Below are 18064 nucleotides of genomic sequence, written 5' to 3' on the forward strand. Positions count from 1 at the left end.
AGGACTCTCATTTCAAAGCTAGCAAAAAATTCTGTTTTATATTCAGACTGTTTTTCTTTTTTTTTTTTTTTTTTTTGCTTTTTAGGACCACACCCACGGCATATGGAGGTTCCCAGGCTAGGGTTGAAATGGAGCTATAGCTGCTGGCCTACGCCACAGCAACGCAGGATTTGAGCCACCTCTGCGACCTACACCACAGCTCAGGGCAACACCGGATCCTTAACCCACTGGGCGAGGCCAGGGATTGAATCCACAACTTCATGGTTCCTAGTCAGATTCCTTTCCGCTGTGCCACAATGGGAACTCCATATTCAGACTGTTTCTTAAAGGAAGAGGGACCAGAACAGGATATTTAGCTATACAAATGTAAACTGAGGACTATAAATGGAGCAGCCATTCAAAAGACAAATGGCTCTTTGGAATAATGTAAAGGTTCACATCTTCCAGGTAGAGATACATTTCTGCAAATTGTTTCTTTCAGGGAAATATTCATTTTTAAGTATGGCTTCAGATTTCCTACTGAATGTTTGTGTTCTTAGTTCAGCAGTTGCTCACAAAAGACCAGGAACTTAAACCCTAGAAAAAATCATGATGGACTCCAGGTCTTCACTTCAAGCAAAAAGCAATAACACAAAGCTAGCCAGCTGTACCTGGCACATACACCTTATGTTCTACATACGCAATGTTATGCTAACCATCTAGACTTTGAAAGACATTAAAAAATAAGGGTTTATTTTTTGTTTGTAGCTTGAAGGACAGAGATGTAAGGAACCTCTCCTTTACCACTACTACCCTATCCTAGCTACTATATATGTGTTTCTTGTATTTGGATATAGTCAACTGGTGGTTAAGGAGGAGGATCTCTGCTGAAGAGGACAAAGACTGATAATGTCAAGTATTCTGGAAAGAGAAACTGTGCCAAGAAACAGGGCTCAAAAGGTAGACATTAGTATGAGAAAGGAATTAATTTTCTCTTGGACATGGACTAAATAGAGTCTACTAAAGGGCAATCCTGGGTAGTAGAAAGAAATTGGCTCCTGGCTTTATGACAGGAGAGGAGCTTGGCAGGTGGTGGTCAGACTTTCAAGGCAGCCATGTTCATATAGGTGTATATTATTACTGAAGGCACACCAAGACTTTCCAAGGAACCCCTGAGTGAGATGTTTTAAGAACATAAATTTCTGTATCTTCAACTTCCACATCTGCTTTCCTAAAAATAACCTGCATACCTTTCTTTCACATTTCAGAAGAAACCCCTACCTCTCAGCCATACCAAATCTTATTACAATGCATTGCCCTGTAAATGTAAAAATCTCCATGGAACAAAACAATACGTTAATTTAAATAAGAGTATCTTAAAGCCTCCATTAATAAAAGAACCATTAAAACTCAGGCTTCTGTCTTTCCTGTTTTATTAATACTGCTTTTAAAGCAAAGCATGGCTTTAAGAATGCGGTTTTACCCTGTGTTGAGGGATGTTCTGAATTCAGATATATTGCACAGTGTGATGACAGGAACAAAACCACTTTCGCCTAATGGCTGCCTCTTCTGTTCTCCAAAATACTGTCAAAAAATGCACTGTCCTGAGAGTGAGCTCCATGAGAACAAAGCAAAGAGAAAAATCAATAGGACACTTTATTTATTTATTTATTTTGTCTTTTCTAGGGCTGCACCCATGGCATGTGGAGGTTCCCAGGCTACAGGTCTAATAAGAGCTGTAGCTGCCGGCCTACACCACAGCCGAAGCAACGCGGGATCCGAGCCTCATCCGCAACCTACACCACAGCTCACGGCAACTCCGGAACCTTGACCCACTGAGTGAGGCCAGGGATCTAACCCGCAACCTCATGGTTCCTAGTCGGATTCGTTATCCACTGAGCCATGACGGGAACTCCTCAATAGGAAACTCTGAAATGTTCAATTTACATTTGTTGCAGAAAAGTGAGATAAGGTGTGATCGAAGTAGTTAAAACATTAAAACACACTGAATTCCAAAAAAATAGAGTAGCAAAAATTAAGTTCAAAAAGAAAAAGGGGAGTTCCCGTCGTGGCACAGTGGTTAACGAATCCGACTAGGAACCATGAGGTTGCGGGTTCGGTTCCTGCCCTTGCTCAGTGGGTTAACGATCCGGCGTTGCCGTGAGCTGTGGTGTAGGTTGCAGACGCGGCTCGGATCCCGCGTTGCTGTGGCTCTGGCGTAGGCCGGTGGCTACAGCTCCGATTCAACACCTAGCCTGGGAACCTCCATATGCCGCGGGAGCGGCCCAAGAAATAATAGCAACAACAACAACAACAACAAAAGACAAAAGACAAAAAAAAAAAAAAGAAAGAAAAAGGAACAACAAAAATGCTCAATTGTTAAAGGTGAATTAATTCAAGTTTATTTTTAAAAACAATGGTAGAAATAAACATATGGGACCTAATCAAGCTTTTGCATTAACAAAGGAAACTGTTAGAAAAAAACAAGAGACAGCCTACATAATGGGAGAAAATGATTGTGGATGATGCAACCAATAAGGGCTTAATTTCTCAAATGTACAAACACCTCATACAGCTCAACAAAAGATGCAAATAACCCAATAGAAAAATGGGCATAAGACCTAAACAGACATTTCTCCAAAGAAGCATGGCCAGTAGGCACATGAAAAAATGCTCAACATCACTAATTATTAAGAAATACAAATCAAGGAGTTCCCATTGTGGCTTAGTGGTTAACAAATCTGACTGGGAACCATGAGGTTGCAGGTTCAATCCCTGGCCTGACTTGTTGGGTTAAGGATCCGGCGTTGCAGTGAGCTGTGGTGAAGGCTGCAGACATGGCTCGGATCCAGCGTTGCTGGGGCTCTGGTAAAGGTTGGCGTCTATAGCTCCGATTAGACCCCTAGCCTGGGAACCTCCATATGCCCTGGGTGAGGCCCTAGAAAAGGCAAAAAGACAAAAAAAAAAAAAAAAAAAAAAACCAAATCGAACCTATGAGGTACTACCTTGTCAGAATGGCCATCATTAATAAGTCTACAAATAACAAATGCTGAAGAGGGTGTGGAGAAAAGGGAACTCTCCTCATTTTTGGTGGGAATGTAAATTGGTACAACTGCTATGGAAAACAGTACCTCAGAAAACTAAATATAGAAATACCGTATGACCCAGCAATCACACTCCTGGGCATATACCCAGACAGAACTACAATTCAAAAAGATACATGCAACCGAGTTCCTGTCATAGCGCAGTGGAAACAAATCCAACTAGGAACCATGAGGTTGCGGGTTCAGTCCCTGGCCTTGCTCAGTGGGTTAAGGACCTGGCGTTGCTGTGAGCTGTGGCATAGGTCACAGATTCGGCTTGGATCTGGCGTTGCTATGGCTGTGGTGTAGGCTGGCAGCTTTAGCTCTGATTTGACCCCCCAGCCTGGGAACCTCCATATGTGGAGGGTGCAGCCATAAAAAGCAAAAAAACAAAGAAACACACAATCGTATGTTCATATCAGCACTATTCAGGAAGCAACTTAAATGTCCAGATGAATATGGATTAAGAAGATACAGTATATATATACAATGGAATACTACTCAGCCATAAAAAAGAAAAAATAATGCCATTTGCAGCAACCCAGATGCAGCTAGAGATTATTGTACTAAGTAAGACAAGAAAGAGAATGACATATTATATCACTTATATGTAAAATCTAAAATATGGTGCAAATGAACCTATATACAAAACAGACTCAAAGATGTAAAGAATACACTTGTGGCTGCCAAGGTGGATGGGGGAAGGAATGGGATGGACTGGGAGTTTGGGGTTAGTAGATCCTAACTATTACATTTAGAATGGAGTGAGACAAGACGAAGGAGTAGGACTTAAGCATACCTCTTCTCACAAAAACATGAAATTACAACAAACTGCTGAACAACTATCAACAAAATATACTGAAAACTACTAGAATGGATAAGTAATGAGTTCCAACTATATCCAGACCATGATGGAAGATAATATAAGAAATGGAATGTATATATATGTATGACTGTGTCATTTGCTGAACAGCAGAAATTGATGAAACACTGTAAATCAACTATACTATAACAACAATATTTGGGGCTTAAAAAAACAAAACCAATTATAGCATCAAATCACTAATGATTATAGTTGACCCTTGAATAATGTGGGGGTTAGGATGCCAATTCTTGCCACAGTTGAAAATCTCAGTATAACTTATAGGAAGACTTCTGTATCTGTAAATACTGTTTTTGCAGTTCTGCTTCCATGGATTCAATTAGTGGTAGATAGTATAACAGTGTCTTATTTACTTTTGAAAAAAATCCACATGTAAATGGACCCATGCAGTTCAAACTCTTTTTTCAAGGATCAATTGATATCAATATCTTGAAAAGTCAGAAAATATACATTTTTTCAACTATTTGAATGTATGAAGGGGAGTTCCTGCTGTGGTGTAGCAGGTTAAGGATTCGGTATCGTCTCTGCAGTGGCATAGGTTCAATCTCTGGCCCAGTGCAATGGATTAAAGATCTGGCATTGCTACAGATGTAGCATAAATTGTGGCTCTGATTCAATCCCTGGCCTGAGAACTTCGATATGCCTTGGGTGTGACCCAAAAAGAAAAAAATTTATGAAGAAAAACTTTAGGAATCAACTTAGGAATGTGCAAGATGAAGTTCCTGCCGTGGCACAGTGGGTTAAGAATCTGACTGCAGGAGTTCCCGTCGTGGCGCAGTGGTTAACGAATCCGACTAGGAACCATGAGGTTGCGGGTTCGGTCCCTGCCCTTGCTCAGTGGGTTAACGATCCGGCGTTGCCGTGAGCTGTGGTGTAGGTTGCAGACGCGGCTCGGATCCCGTGTTGCTGGGGCTCTGGTGTAGGCCAGTGGCTACAGCTCCGTTTCAACCCCTAGCCTGGGAACCTCCATATGCCGCAGGAGCGGCCCAAGAAATAGCAACAACAACAAAAGACAAAAGACAAAAAAAAAAAAAAAAAAAAAAAAAAAAGAATCTGACTGCAGTGCAGGCCACTGCAGAGATTCAGGTTTGATCTCCTGTCCAACGCAGTGGGTAAAAGGATCTAGTGTTGCTACAGCTGTAGCTCAGGTTCATTCCCTGGCCCTGGAACTTCCATATGCCTAGGGGCAGCCATAAAATTAAAAAAAAAAAAAAAAGATGTGCAAGAGTACATGGTCATCAAATTTCTTTTTAGTATATATGAATGTAGTAGGCAGAATGGCCCCCCAAAGATGTCCACATCCCAATCCCTGGAACCTATGAATAGGTTATATCACATAGCAAAATGGACTTTGCAGATGTAAAAATAAGATTATCCTGAGTTATCTAGATGGCCCAGTTAAATCATGAGCCAGTAAAAGCAGAGAACTTACTGTCAGAGATATTTTGGCAGCAAAAGTCACAGAGATAAGCATGAGAGGAGCTTTACCCGCCATTACTGGAGGGAGCAGCACTAAAAGCATTTTGGCTTCTATGAGTGAAGACCAGCTCTAGACGACAGCAAGGAAAGAGGGACCTTGCCCTATAACTGCATTCAGTCAGCTATCTAACTGAAGTGGGAAGTGGGTTTCTTCCTCAGAGACTCAAAAAAAAAAAAAAAAAAAAAGTGCAGCTCTGTCAACACACTGAGTTCAACTTTGTAAGACCCTAGGTAGAGGGTCCAACTGAGCCAATCTGGACTTCAAACTATGAGATAAGTTTGGGTTGTTTTATGATGCAAAGTATGTGGTAATTTGTGATGCAGGAATAATAGCAAATTAATTAAAGTAAACGAAAATGCTAAGGTACTCAGAGGATAGGCTTGTGGCCCAAGGAATCTTTACCAATTCAGAGTTTTCTCTGTGCTCCAATTTCCTTCTTGTATCTTGGTCAAGGACCACAAAATGCTAAGAAATGATCCTAGAGCTCACACTGGGGACAACAACATGGTCATATAACAAACTTATAGCTAAGAAGTTGAAAGCTTGCAGCTATAAGCTAGTAAGACTTCATTCCCCTCTAAAAGTTAAAGTATCTTCTAAATCAGTATCTTCTAGTTTCTAAATTAGGGAAAACTTACATGGTATGATTACACTTACTATCCTCTTCAGTAAAGAAAAATATAATAAATGGGAGTTCCCATCGTGGCTCAGTGGAAACAAATGTGACTAGTATCCATGAAGATGCAGGTTCGATCCTTGGCCTCACTCAGTGGATTAAGGATCTGGCACTGCCGTGAGCTGTGGTTGTAGGTCACAGACACAGCTTGGATCTCACATTGCTGTGGCTGTGGTGTAAGCTGGCAGCTGTAGCTCCAATTAGACCCCTAGACTGGGAATGTCCATATGTTACAGATGCAGCCCTAAAAAGACAAAGAAAGTCTCAGGGTTGTCAAAAATAATAAATGAAAATACTACTGTATATGTAAAATACATTCAGTACAAGGCATGGCACTTGCACAATAACTATTCAGTTTATCACAAATTTTACTGTATTTTGACTTTAAATGTACATTTTCCTAATCATTAATCCTAATCTTACTACCTTTATTTTTTTTAACCTTTTATTATTTTTTCTACTGTACAGCATGGTGACCCAGTTACACATACATGTATAGATTCTTTTTTCTCACATTAAATGTTCCATCACAAGTGATTAGACAGAGTTCCCAGTGCTACAGAGCAAGATCCCACTGCCAAACTACCTTTATTTTTAAAGCCAGAAACTGAGAACTATGTAATTTTAGATAGATTTTAACATTAATCTTTAGGCCATGAATTTGATGTTATCCCATAAGTTTATGTGGTATACAATGTTTAGTTCATCAATTTAAGGAAGTGAAAAAAATATAAGCTCAGCTTTAATGAGAAAAGCAGCAGTTTTTAATTGTTCCCCACTTACAGCAGAAATGACAGATGTTCTTAGCACATATCACAACTTCCAAGAGTATACCAAAGTTTTGATGAAATTTCTCTAAGTTGATGGGGTACATGCAGAGCAGCACTGATTCTTCTCAGTACTGTACCATGAGTGCAACTGGCCCCAAACTCAGATCAAAAGTATTTGGTGGGAAGAAATTCCAGAAAGCTCCACAAAGCAAATCCTGTATTTGCCTCCTGCCTGGCAACTATTTACATAGCATTTACGTTGTATTAGGTATAAGTAATGCAAAGATGATTTAAAGAATGTGGGAGGAAGCAATTAGGTTATATGCAAGTATTATGCCATTTATATAAGGGACTTGAGCATCCTAGAACCAATTCCCTACAGATACTGAGGATGACTGTAAGTGGAAAGTGAAATCGGCCTAGTATCTCAAAGTATTCTTTAATAAAAATATCATTAGTTTAATTTTTAAGTCAAGCTTTTTTTATGGCAGTGCCCATGGCATGCACAAATTCCTGGGCCAAGGATCAAACCCATGCCACAGCAGTGACCTGAGCTACAGCAATGACAATTCCAGATCCTTAACCTGCTAAGCCACCAGGGAACTCCAAAAGCCTTTTTTTTTAAGCCACACCCACGGCATTCAAAAGTTCCCAGGCCAGGGATAGAACCTGAACCACAGCAATGACAATGCCAGATCTTTAACCTGCTAGGCCACCAGGGAACTCCTTTTATTCATTTTTAAAATTAAGTCTTGATTATTCTCAAATCTCTGATTCCCAGATGATCTAAGATAAGCAAGTTCTTGTTCCATAGTTTAAAATTACAACAGGATATTACAAATATATAAATTAAAAAGAACTTACAGAGTAATAGTTATGAATACGAACAGTGCTACTGCAAATTTTTACTAATAACATTATTTTATTTTTTTATTTTATATCTATTTTATTTTTTAATTTTTATTTCCCCAATACAGTTTTTTTTTTCCTACTGTACAGCATGGTGACCCAGTTACACATACATGTATACATTCTTTTTTCTCATATTATCATGCTGCATCCTAAGTGACTAGACATAGTCCCCAGGGCTACACAGCAGGATCTCACTGCAATAACATTATTTTAGATTTAGTAACCGTATCTGTTACATGAAATAACTCCAGAGCATTATATTTGCTCAAGGTAGATTTATAAAATGTACTTATCTACCATTGCTCTCTTACTGAAAATACATCTTATAAAAGTTTAAAAAAAAAGAAATAGAAACTGACAGCTCACCAAGAATTACAGTAATTCATAACAATCACCTATTAGGAGTACATCAACAATAATTTCTCAATATGAAGAAGGCACAAATAACACAGAGTATAGATTACGTACAATTCCCATTTTAACACTGGTAAGCTCATCTCCCCCTCCTGCAAAATATGTCAATATTCAAGTAAATGAAAGAGATATTACCTCAAAAGTAACCCTAGCATTCATACTTCAGCAATCATTAAAGCCTGTCTTACAAATGATGAAAGATATCAGTGACTCTCAACACTGTGACTGAGAAATGATGTTGTATTTATTAGTAAAGAAATTGGTAAAGAAATCAAAAGAACAAACATTGGAAGTGTGGTGTTTTGCCATGAGAACCAGGCTAGGCTTCTAGGAGAAAGGCTGAGGTTAACTAGACCAGTCAATTAACTGCTAGTTAACGAGCAGACATGTGGTTGACTAATATCACCAGTAACAACAAAAGGACTGCCTAGCCAACCCACAGCTGACTGTAGACATATGATTCAATCTAGCCAAGAACCAATAAACCAATATGTCATCCTGTAGTAGGGAAGAACAAACCTGACTCCATGTTGGATCCATTTCCTTTAATCACTAAAGTGATGTTGCCTATAAACTTTTTTTTTTTTTTTTTTTTTTTTTGTCTTTTTAGGACTGCACCAGCAGCATATGGGAATTCCTAGGCTAGGGGCTAAATTGGAGCTGTAGCTGCCAGCCTACAACACAGCAATGTGGGATCCCAGCCGCGTCTGCGACCTACACCACATCTTACTACAATGCCAGATCCTTAACCCACCAAGCAAGGCCAGAGATCTTCGTGGATACTTGTCACGTTCATTAACCACTGAGCCATGATGGGAACTCTGCCTATAACTTTATATTATACATAATGGCCCATCTCTGGGAACCTTGCCTTCCGTGTAATGAACGTTAAGCTAAAATACTTTTGTTTAGCTCATAGGAAAACTCTTGACCATGCTCACCTGTGAATGGCTGCAGGAAGGAAGAAAAGAGTACCTCCCTTCTGGAGTCTGACCTGAACCAGGATTGTATTCCCTCTCCTTCTGGTAGAAAAGAAGGCTAAACTCTGAGGGAAGATGATTCTTTGGGACACAAATCCATGGTCTTCTCGGTATGCTGGCTTTCCAAATCAAGCTACTAATTCTTGCACACCCCCCACCCCAAAAGAGAAATGTGGTGTTTTAATTTAATCATCTCTTCCACTATGGAGAGGAAGAAATGAAAGGTCTCACCAAAGTGTTTGTAGTGGATTGGTGGAGCAGAAGAAAATAATTGGATTGTATGGAAGTCACAGTATCGCAGTTTTATCATCTCAAAATATGGATATGCTATACTGAATGAGTTTTTTATAGAAACAGTCTCACATGGGCAGAAGGGGTGTATATGGAACAAAAAATATAAGATATTCTCTCACATGGATTTATGAAAATTCTAAGGCAGTAAGTTCTGCCACAAATTATAAGTTCCCAGGGAAAACTCAACATTATTGCCAAAGCTACTAAATAGATGATTGCAGTACTGCCTTTAAGCCACATTGCAAGCATGCCTGTCAGGGTTGTGCTGGATTATTATTATTTTTGAATGAACTTTAACAATAATAATTACCATACCGTACACTGAGTACTCATTAAGTTCCTGACACTGTTTCAAGCACTGAATATAATTAATTATCTGAATGTTCAAAAAGCTATGAGTTAAGCATTATTTTTAAAGATAAGGAAACTGAAGCACAGAGAAGGTATATTATTTGCCCAGGGTGACAGAGATAATAAGTGGTAGACTCATGGCAACATGACAAATAACTATCCTAAAACACTGATTATATTCTTAAAACATGCCAGAAGATGACTGGCACAGTTAATTTGGCTATAACATTTTATTTGAAGGATTATATATATGAAATAAACGTCATTACAAATTTTAGTAATTCATAAATGTACAGTTCAAAACATAGCTCTTACGTTAAAACAAACATAAGACATCCAATGTGTAAACTATGTAAAACTGCATAAAATTTAAGGATTATTGTTACTAGGATATCAAAAGTTTCAGTAATCTTTAAGGGAAACAAAATGAAATGACAGAAAATATTAAATATACAATATCTGTCCCCCACATAGATCACTGGCAAACAAATAATTATGGATTGATATAGTCAACTAAATAAAACGTCTAAATAATGCAGCTTACTCCCATTAATAATTCCTAGCTAAGTAATCCTACTTTTTTAATAAGAACAACTCCAAAATTGATAAAATTATGACAAGGTTAGTACATTAACATTATGATATACACCTGCTCAACTATTTGGGGAGAAAGACTCTGGCAAGTCTTTCTTTGACCTAGTAATTTCATTTGATCGGTGTCTTAAACAACTGGAAGTAAGAAAAAAGTATATGCACAGAGGTGCTTAATTTAATGTTAAAATAGGCAGAAACCAAAAAATTTCCTGTTGGGCATTACAATTGAGGAAACTTTAATAGCTGCTTGGTAAACTATCATGTAACCATTAACTATTACAATAATAATAATATTAGATAACATGGGAAAATGCTTATGCTATAAAAGTAAAATAAAAAAACTATCTATGATATTATAATTCTGTAAAAACTGTAATGTATATGCACAAATTAGAAGACAACAAAAATAATGAAAACACTTATCTGTTAGTAGGGAAAACTGGAACTGATTTCTGCTAACATTAACAAGTATTCAGTAAATAAAAGTAAACACACTCACTCAAAACAGTAGAATTAGAAAAAAAAACAAAGCTATAAAATTGGAATGATAAAGGTTGAGGTTCAGTTAGGCAAACTAAAGAACATTTAGGGAGCATATTTATAAATTTAAGGTCACATTACAGGTGAAGGTAACCATATAATACCAAAGTAACCAAAATACTTCTTGGTAATTTACCAACTGGCTTTTTTGCCAATTACAATCATTCCCACTCTGTCTTTCCCCTCTAATCTTGTTGAGAGTTTCTCCAGTAATAAGCTACTATTACTGTTGGGAGTGCTTTCTATTCCTTAATTATTAAGACCGAAAGAAAAAAATGGTGTAGAATCTCTATCTCTGTTAAGATACAGAATGCAGAGGTGGGTGATGAGGCCTAGGCCACCAAGAATTTATATCCCTTCTTGTTGCAAAAAAATGTTTTTAATTACTACCACTACCAAAATGCCAAGAAGAAGAAAAAGAAAGCGTCACTAAAAAATATATATATATATAAATGGAGGAGTTCCCGTCATGGCTCAGTGGTTAACGAATCTGACTAGGAACCATGAGGTTGCAGGTTTGATCCTTGGCCTTGCTCAGTGGGTTAAAGATCTGGCATTTCTGGAGCCGTGGTGTAGGTTGAAAATGTGGCTTGGATCCCAAGTTGCTGAGGCTGTGGCGTAGGCCAGCGGCTACAGGTCCAATTAGACCCTTAGCCTAGGAACCTCCATATGCTGTGGGTGCGGCCCTAGAGAAGCCAAAAAAAAAAAAGCCGCCCAAAAAATACACATATATAAATGGATATACCAGTTACAAGGTTATTAAAAAGAATGAAAGTAGGATTTTTAATGAATATTTATGTATATTTTAAATGATATTTAGTTATAATAATACATGTAAAATAATTCCAATTATTGCTGACCTTAAAGATCCTTAAATTTCTTTGAAACTATAACTTACACTAACTTTTCAAACTTAAGAAACAGAACAAAAGAAACAAAATATTTTTTGTGGGATTTTCCCCTAGATATGAATAGGTGAATACTATCATTACTACCTCATCAGTAAAAGTTACAATAACACGCAGAATTTTAGATCAGTATTTAGCCTCAAGGAAAAGGTGGGAATATTTGATAAACACATAAATGTTCTAGATTAAACTACTGACTACAACAATACAAATTTATTTACAGTACATTTTAATTTACTGTGCCCACACCTCAGTGTACAGAAGTTCCCTGGGCCAGGGGTGGAATCTGAGCAGCAGCTGTGACCTACACCACAGCTTTGGCAATGCCACATCCTGAACCCACTGAACCACAGTGGGAATTCCATAGTACACTTTTAATTAAAGAACAGCATAACAAATACTTTATTAATTTAAAAAAAATAATTGTTATTCAGTGGAGATGAGAGTTTCTGGTGAAAATCTGGTTTAAAATAGGGAGACTTCAACTACTTTACCTTTTCTAAGGACATTAAACTAGGAATATCAAAGAAAAAGAGGTGCCAGCTTATAGGCTTATTTCATATTGGAAGGAAGAGCCTGAAGACAAAATGAATGGAAACAGCATGTATGGTGAGATTATTTACTGGATCTAACAATTTAATCTACCAGCAGAAGATATACAAATCATTAAATCCCAACTTTTCCAAAATACAAAAATTTAGGTAGAAAAACTTTATAGATGATTTCTTCAGAGTTAATGTTAATTACAGGGAGTAGAAGTTTGATGTAAAGCATATCTTTTTAAAATGATATTCATATAGGAGTTCCCGTCGTGGCACAGTGGTTTACGAATCCGACTAGGAACCATGAGGTTTCAGGTTCGGTCCCTGGCCTTGCTCAGTGGGTTAACGATCTGGCGTTGTTGTGAGCTGTGTGTGGTGTAGGTTGCAGATGTGGCTTGGATCCTGCGTTGCTGTGGCTCTGGCATAGGCCAGCGGCTTCAGCTCCGATTAGACCCCGAGCCTGGGAACCTCCATGTGCCGGGGGAGTGGTCCTAGCAAAGGCAAAAAGACAAAAAAAAAAAAAAATGATATTCATATAGTCTCTAAATCCTGAATACCAATAAAAAGCACCACTTCAAATTATTTCTTAAAGAGCTGACAATCACTTCTGTTAATCTCAGTTTAAAAATATGAAACATATACTCTAAGTAAAAAAGTAAATGCAGGAATTTCTGGATTGCACATTTAATAAATATAGTGCCCCAAATACTAAATAAACATTCTAATAAGGTATTTCAAAAAACAAATTCCAGAAAATACAATCAAATCTACAGAAGGCATGTATCTTACAACACACAAAAGTCCCTGAAAGCCCCTTCCTTACTGACAACTAAAAACCAAACACCTGTGTTCTAAACTACCACTCTATTACACTTTAAATAACTAAAACTTAATGGCAGTAGCATTCTCTCAAAACAAGATTAAACATGTTTCTTAGGAAAGCAGCACACACTGCATTTGGAATATTCATACAAATTATTTTACAAAGATTAGAATTAAATTATTAATGACCTTAAAGATCCATGAACGTAATTGCTTCGTGATCTGAAGAAGGGCATCTCTATTTTTGAACATACTGTACAATGATGTTCCTGTAGTTTTGAAAACAGTGCTTACAGCGGATTCTTCAAGTCAGTGTAATAAATTTAAATTCAATTACAAAATATAATTGCTATTGTATTTGTCTTCCAGGGCACTTAACCCTGTAGGGATGACTTTTTAACAAGCTTCTCACCTTCATAGTTTTGGATATAGGCTTTAAGATTGTGCCTAGAAAGGTGATTACTGACAATGGTTATAGATTTCTTCACATAGGACAAAAAGTGTGCCCAAAGGAACCGGTTTTTCCTGATTTCAAACATATACATTAAATTTATTTACTGTTGCCGTCTCCAAAACTTAAAATTCCTAAGAATCTGTAACTTTTCACATAATAATTAAGGGATTAGTCACAGGCCTAAGGTTCCTCAGGAGTAATCCCTTTTACTCCACCATATTCACAGTACTTTTGCTCCTGTCCTGACCAGTTTTAAAACTTTTCATTAAGCAAAGACAATTTTATGCTACCTAAGGGAACAAAAATAGTTCCCAGCCCCTCCGCCTTCTCCCTCCTCCTAGCGTCAGTTCAACCAGCGAACACAGAAAACGCACACACACGCGCACACACACACACACACTCGGGCCCGGTCCCTAGGGCATCAATAAAAAGCACAGGTTATTCCCCTACAGAAGCTCTGCAGTCTACCCAGTAAGGTTAAAAAAAAAAAAATGGGGGAAAATACCAGAATCAATCTGCACCCGCACCTCAGCCCCGCCCCATTGGGAAAATGCAGGGGGTGGCGAGAGTATGAAGGGGCAGAAAGGACAGAAAAGGCAGATACTTCCAGCTCCAGGTTCTTACACCATTTGTTCCACCAGCTTCCACCACAGCCAGAGACCCTGACCCTGTTTTCAGCCGCGCCTCATGATCCTGCCCCCCGCCACCACCATCACATACAGTCCCCAAACCACTGAGTGGGGAGCCCAGAGCCAGCCCTCTTCCTGTTCAATCTAAGGACTGAAGCGGGGGGTCTCCCTGCATCCTCGGCGAATCCGACGTGTGCCCCGGGACCTCTGAACTGACCAAAGAAGGGGAAGCTATATCAGGGGGAGGGGTCTAAGAGGAGCCGTTATTCTTTTCCTCTTCGTTAGGAAAGCGCGCGAGCAGGGAGGGGCCGGAACAACAAATGCCAGTTACCTAACGGTCCAGCCTGGCCGGTCCGGCTCGCGAAGCGGACGCCGCGCGGTCCGCTGAGGTGGCAGCACAGCCACAGCCGCCCCGCGGGCTAGGCACCGAGTCAGGAGCGCCCGAGGTGATGGGAAGCGGGGGGTGGGGACTATGGTGAGCGACGTCGCCATATTAGTGCCTTCTTTCTCCGTATCCCTACAGTCTGCAGTCCTGCAGCCCTCTCCCCATCACCACTCACCTTTCCAAGTCACTAGTTCATGCTTCTTTCAGTGGCTGAGAATACCCGAGCTCAGCGGTGTTTACCAACCACCCCAGGAGGAAAGGGCTGAACCACACTTTAAAGGCCACGGGCTCCCACAGGCTTCCGTCCTCTCTCGCGAGATCGGACTGACAACCCTTCTCTCCGCCCCACTCCCGGCATCCCTCCTTTCTTCTCATGCCCCTCCCCTCCACGCACACGCCCCTTCTTGCTTTCCTTCAGACCAAGCGCCTCCGGGTCAGGTGGTTCCGTGAGGCGTAAGAAAAGGGGCGGGACTGCAGGAGGGCCGGGGTGAAGGGGGCGGGAGCCAAAGACTACTCGACCGCTGGCTATTGGATAAAGAGCCAGATGGGCGGGAAGCAATTCTGGACGGGGCGGGACCAGTCGAAAGAGTGTTGTCTCGGTAACCCAGGAGCTGCAGAAGGGTGATTGGCAGCTGGCTGGAGGCGGGCGCGAGACTGGGGCGCTCAGCAGGTGGCTGCTTGAGGTAGCTAGAGGAGGTTGTTGATGTGCAGGGAGGAAAGGTGAACTCTGGAAAGGCTGCAAGTAGCGGGAGAGAAAGCAGAAGAAGTCATATCCGGGAGCCTGGTATTTCCGTTGCTGTCATTTCCCGACCCTCGGGAGGAAAAAGAGTAAAGCGTAGGGAGGCGTGCACCGAAACCCACCTTCGGGCTACCGTGAAGCCTGTGGGGAGGGGGCGGAGGCAGGGGCGGGGTTCGGTTAAATTGAAGTTTAGAAGAGGCGAAGTTTGCTGGAAATTACCCCCGAGCCCCCATACACGCCTAAGGCGCGAAAGAAAAATGTCAGTTCTGAAAATAAACGAAAAAGCCTTTACTATGAACGGCTTTTGTTCGAATTTACTAAGTTGTAGCTGAAACTGATTGCTCCGGCTCAAAGCGCCCAGCACCGGTGTATGATATTGGCATACAAATATATTCTAAGTAACTTACTAAAAGGAAATATTGTGGCCTTCTACCATGTCTCCATAACTTAAAACAATGGAAGGACTTGTTAATAAGAAAAAATCCTCCATGTTATGGTGTACCTTGTTTTATCAGTTTACTTACTATAGATAAAAATAGATCAATTTTAGTAGCGATAATTTCAAACCTTTAAAACCTCAAAACTCCGTATTAATATTTTAGAGAGGACCAAATGACACCAAATTAGAATATGGCTTAGAAATTGCACTCTTCCACAAATATTAATGCTACCGCTTAGTAGGTTGATGCAATGCCAAGGAAACAGCTGTCAGGCTCTGAAAGTACCTGTTTAAAAAGAAGGGGGGAAGAGCTCCCACCATGGCTCAGCGGTGAGGAGCCCAACTAGTATCCATGAGGACACGGTTCAGTCCCTGGCTTCGCTCAGTGGGTTAAGGATCCCTCCTTGCCATGAGCTGTGTCAGCCACTGATGTGGCTTGGATCCCGTGCAGCTGTGGATGTGGCGTAAGTCATCAGCTGCAGCTTCAATTCAACCAGTAGCCTGCGAATCTCCATATGCCATGGGTGAGGCCCTAAAAAGATAAAAAGCCGGGCGGGGGGGGGGGAATCTTTTGATTAACATAAAAGACAAAAGGGACAATGTTTATTGCTCTGCAGTTGACACAGATACACTCCTAAAAACACAAATATTGATTGTTCAATAAATACACACTGGCACTGTTGAAAAGTATGATGGGGCTCCTACAAAAAGTTGCATTATTTTTTAAAAGTGTGTTTTTTTCAATGTTTTGTTTTCCATCTATTAAGTGATGATTTCTAGTCTATAACAAAATTATGAATTAAATTTACACATGAACATAAAATATAATCTCAGAGAGTTCCCTTGTGGCACAGTGGGTTAAGGCTGAGAAGTTTACGTATGAACATAAAATGCGATCTTAGGGAGTTCCCTTGTGGCACAGAGGGCTAAGAGATCCTTGTCAGTGCAGCACCTTGGGTAGGCACAGGTTCATCCCTGGAGTGGGAACTTCCACATGCCACAAGTGCAGAAAAAAAAAAAAACAAAAAAAACCCCAAAACCTCAAACATTATCTCCAAACTCAAGTGAAACTGAAATTGTTGGAAGATTGTGGGGCATAGTATTCGAGAGTTAATGAACCTGCAGTTCAATAATGATATCTGGCATAAGAGTGAAATTGTAATGGCACTGGACTTTTTATCAGGTCTGGCCTGTATACATGTGTGAGCCAATTTACCCCTTCTTTTAAAACTAATTTCAGGGAGTTCCTGTCATGGCTTGGTGGTAACAAACCTGACTAGTATCCATGAGGACACAGGTTCGATCCCTGGCCTCGCTCAGTGGGTTAAGGATCCGGCATTGCCGTGAGCTGTGGTGTAGGTCACAGACACTTCTTGGATCATGCATTGCTGTGGCTGAGATGTAGGCCAGCAGCTACAGCTCCCAATTCTACTTCTTGCCTAGGAACTTCCATATGCCACAGGTGAGGTTCCTAAAAAGCCAAAAAAAAACAAAAAAACAAAAAACAAAAACCTGAAAGGGACCAAATTATTAACACTGTTTGTCTCAAATTAAAATGAAAGTACTGTCCCTATATAATGTTAGTAATACTGTGTAGTGTTAGTGTAATGTAGCACTGATTATTAAAACCACAGCAGCTCAGGTTACTGATGATGAACATGGTGATGGACAAAATGTGCAATTGACAGATCATAAATTATTACATCTAGAACACACTCACTCACACACACATTCACCATCCCCCAAAATGCCTAGTGTGAGCAAATGAATTATAAATGTTATGGCATTCAAATTAGATAGATTAAAAAAAATTATTTTCCATTCACTTATGTTTTTCTTCAGTTTTGATTCATTTTCAATTGGCAGTAGATTTGGTTTTAAATTTCCCCTCATCCTTACTTCCCCAGTTTGTTGCCATTAGATAATTATTTACATGTTATTTTAAAGAAAATCTTTTAGGCGTCTTTCTAGACAAGAGAAGAATCATTTAATAATACAAATAGTACTCTGATCTGTTCTGAGAACAGTTTTGCTAATTTTCTAAAGAGAAAGTAATATCGAGAGAAAGTATAAAGGCGGTCAGGTGGAAAAAATAGGTGAAGCAAATGCAAACCTTTTAAATATGCATGTGGGCAGCCTAGCATAGCAAAGTGGCTAACTTTAATCTACATTTATCTAGTTCTACAACAG

At 39.8% G+C, this 18064-nt stretch overlaps 1 protein-coding gene across 1 annotated transcript in view; it reads right to left on the bottom strand.

Annotated features, from left to right (window-relative positions):
* The window catches only part of ATF2 (activating transcription factor 2), a 93733-nt gene extending 78708 nt beyond the window's left edge, over positions 1–15025 (bottom strand). The window contains 1 exon segment of the mRNA XM_021075925.2: positions 14872–15025. The gene's annotated coding sequence lies outside the window, so the exon portion shown is untranslated.
* Positions 15026–18064: the final 3039 nt, after the last annotated feature.

Source organism: Sus scrofa, chromosome 15 (genome assembly GCF_054392235.1).
Source record: "Sus scrofa isolate SSC_HxYL_T2T_F1_AM1 chromosome 15, Sscrofa_HxYL_maternal_Yorkshire_Landrace_v2.0, whole genome shotgun sequence".
NCBI lineage: Eukaryota > Metazoa > Chordata > Mammalia > Artiodactyla > Suidae > Sus > Sus scrofa.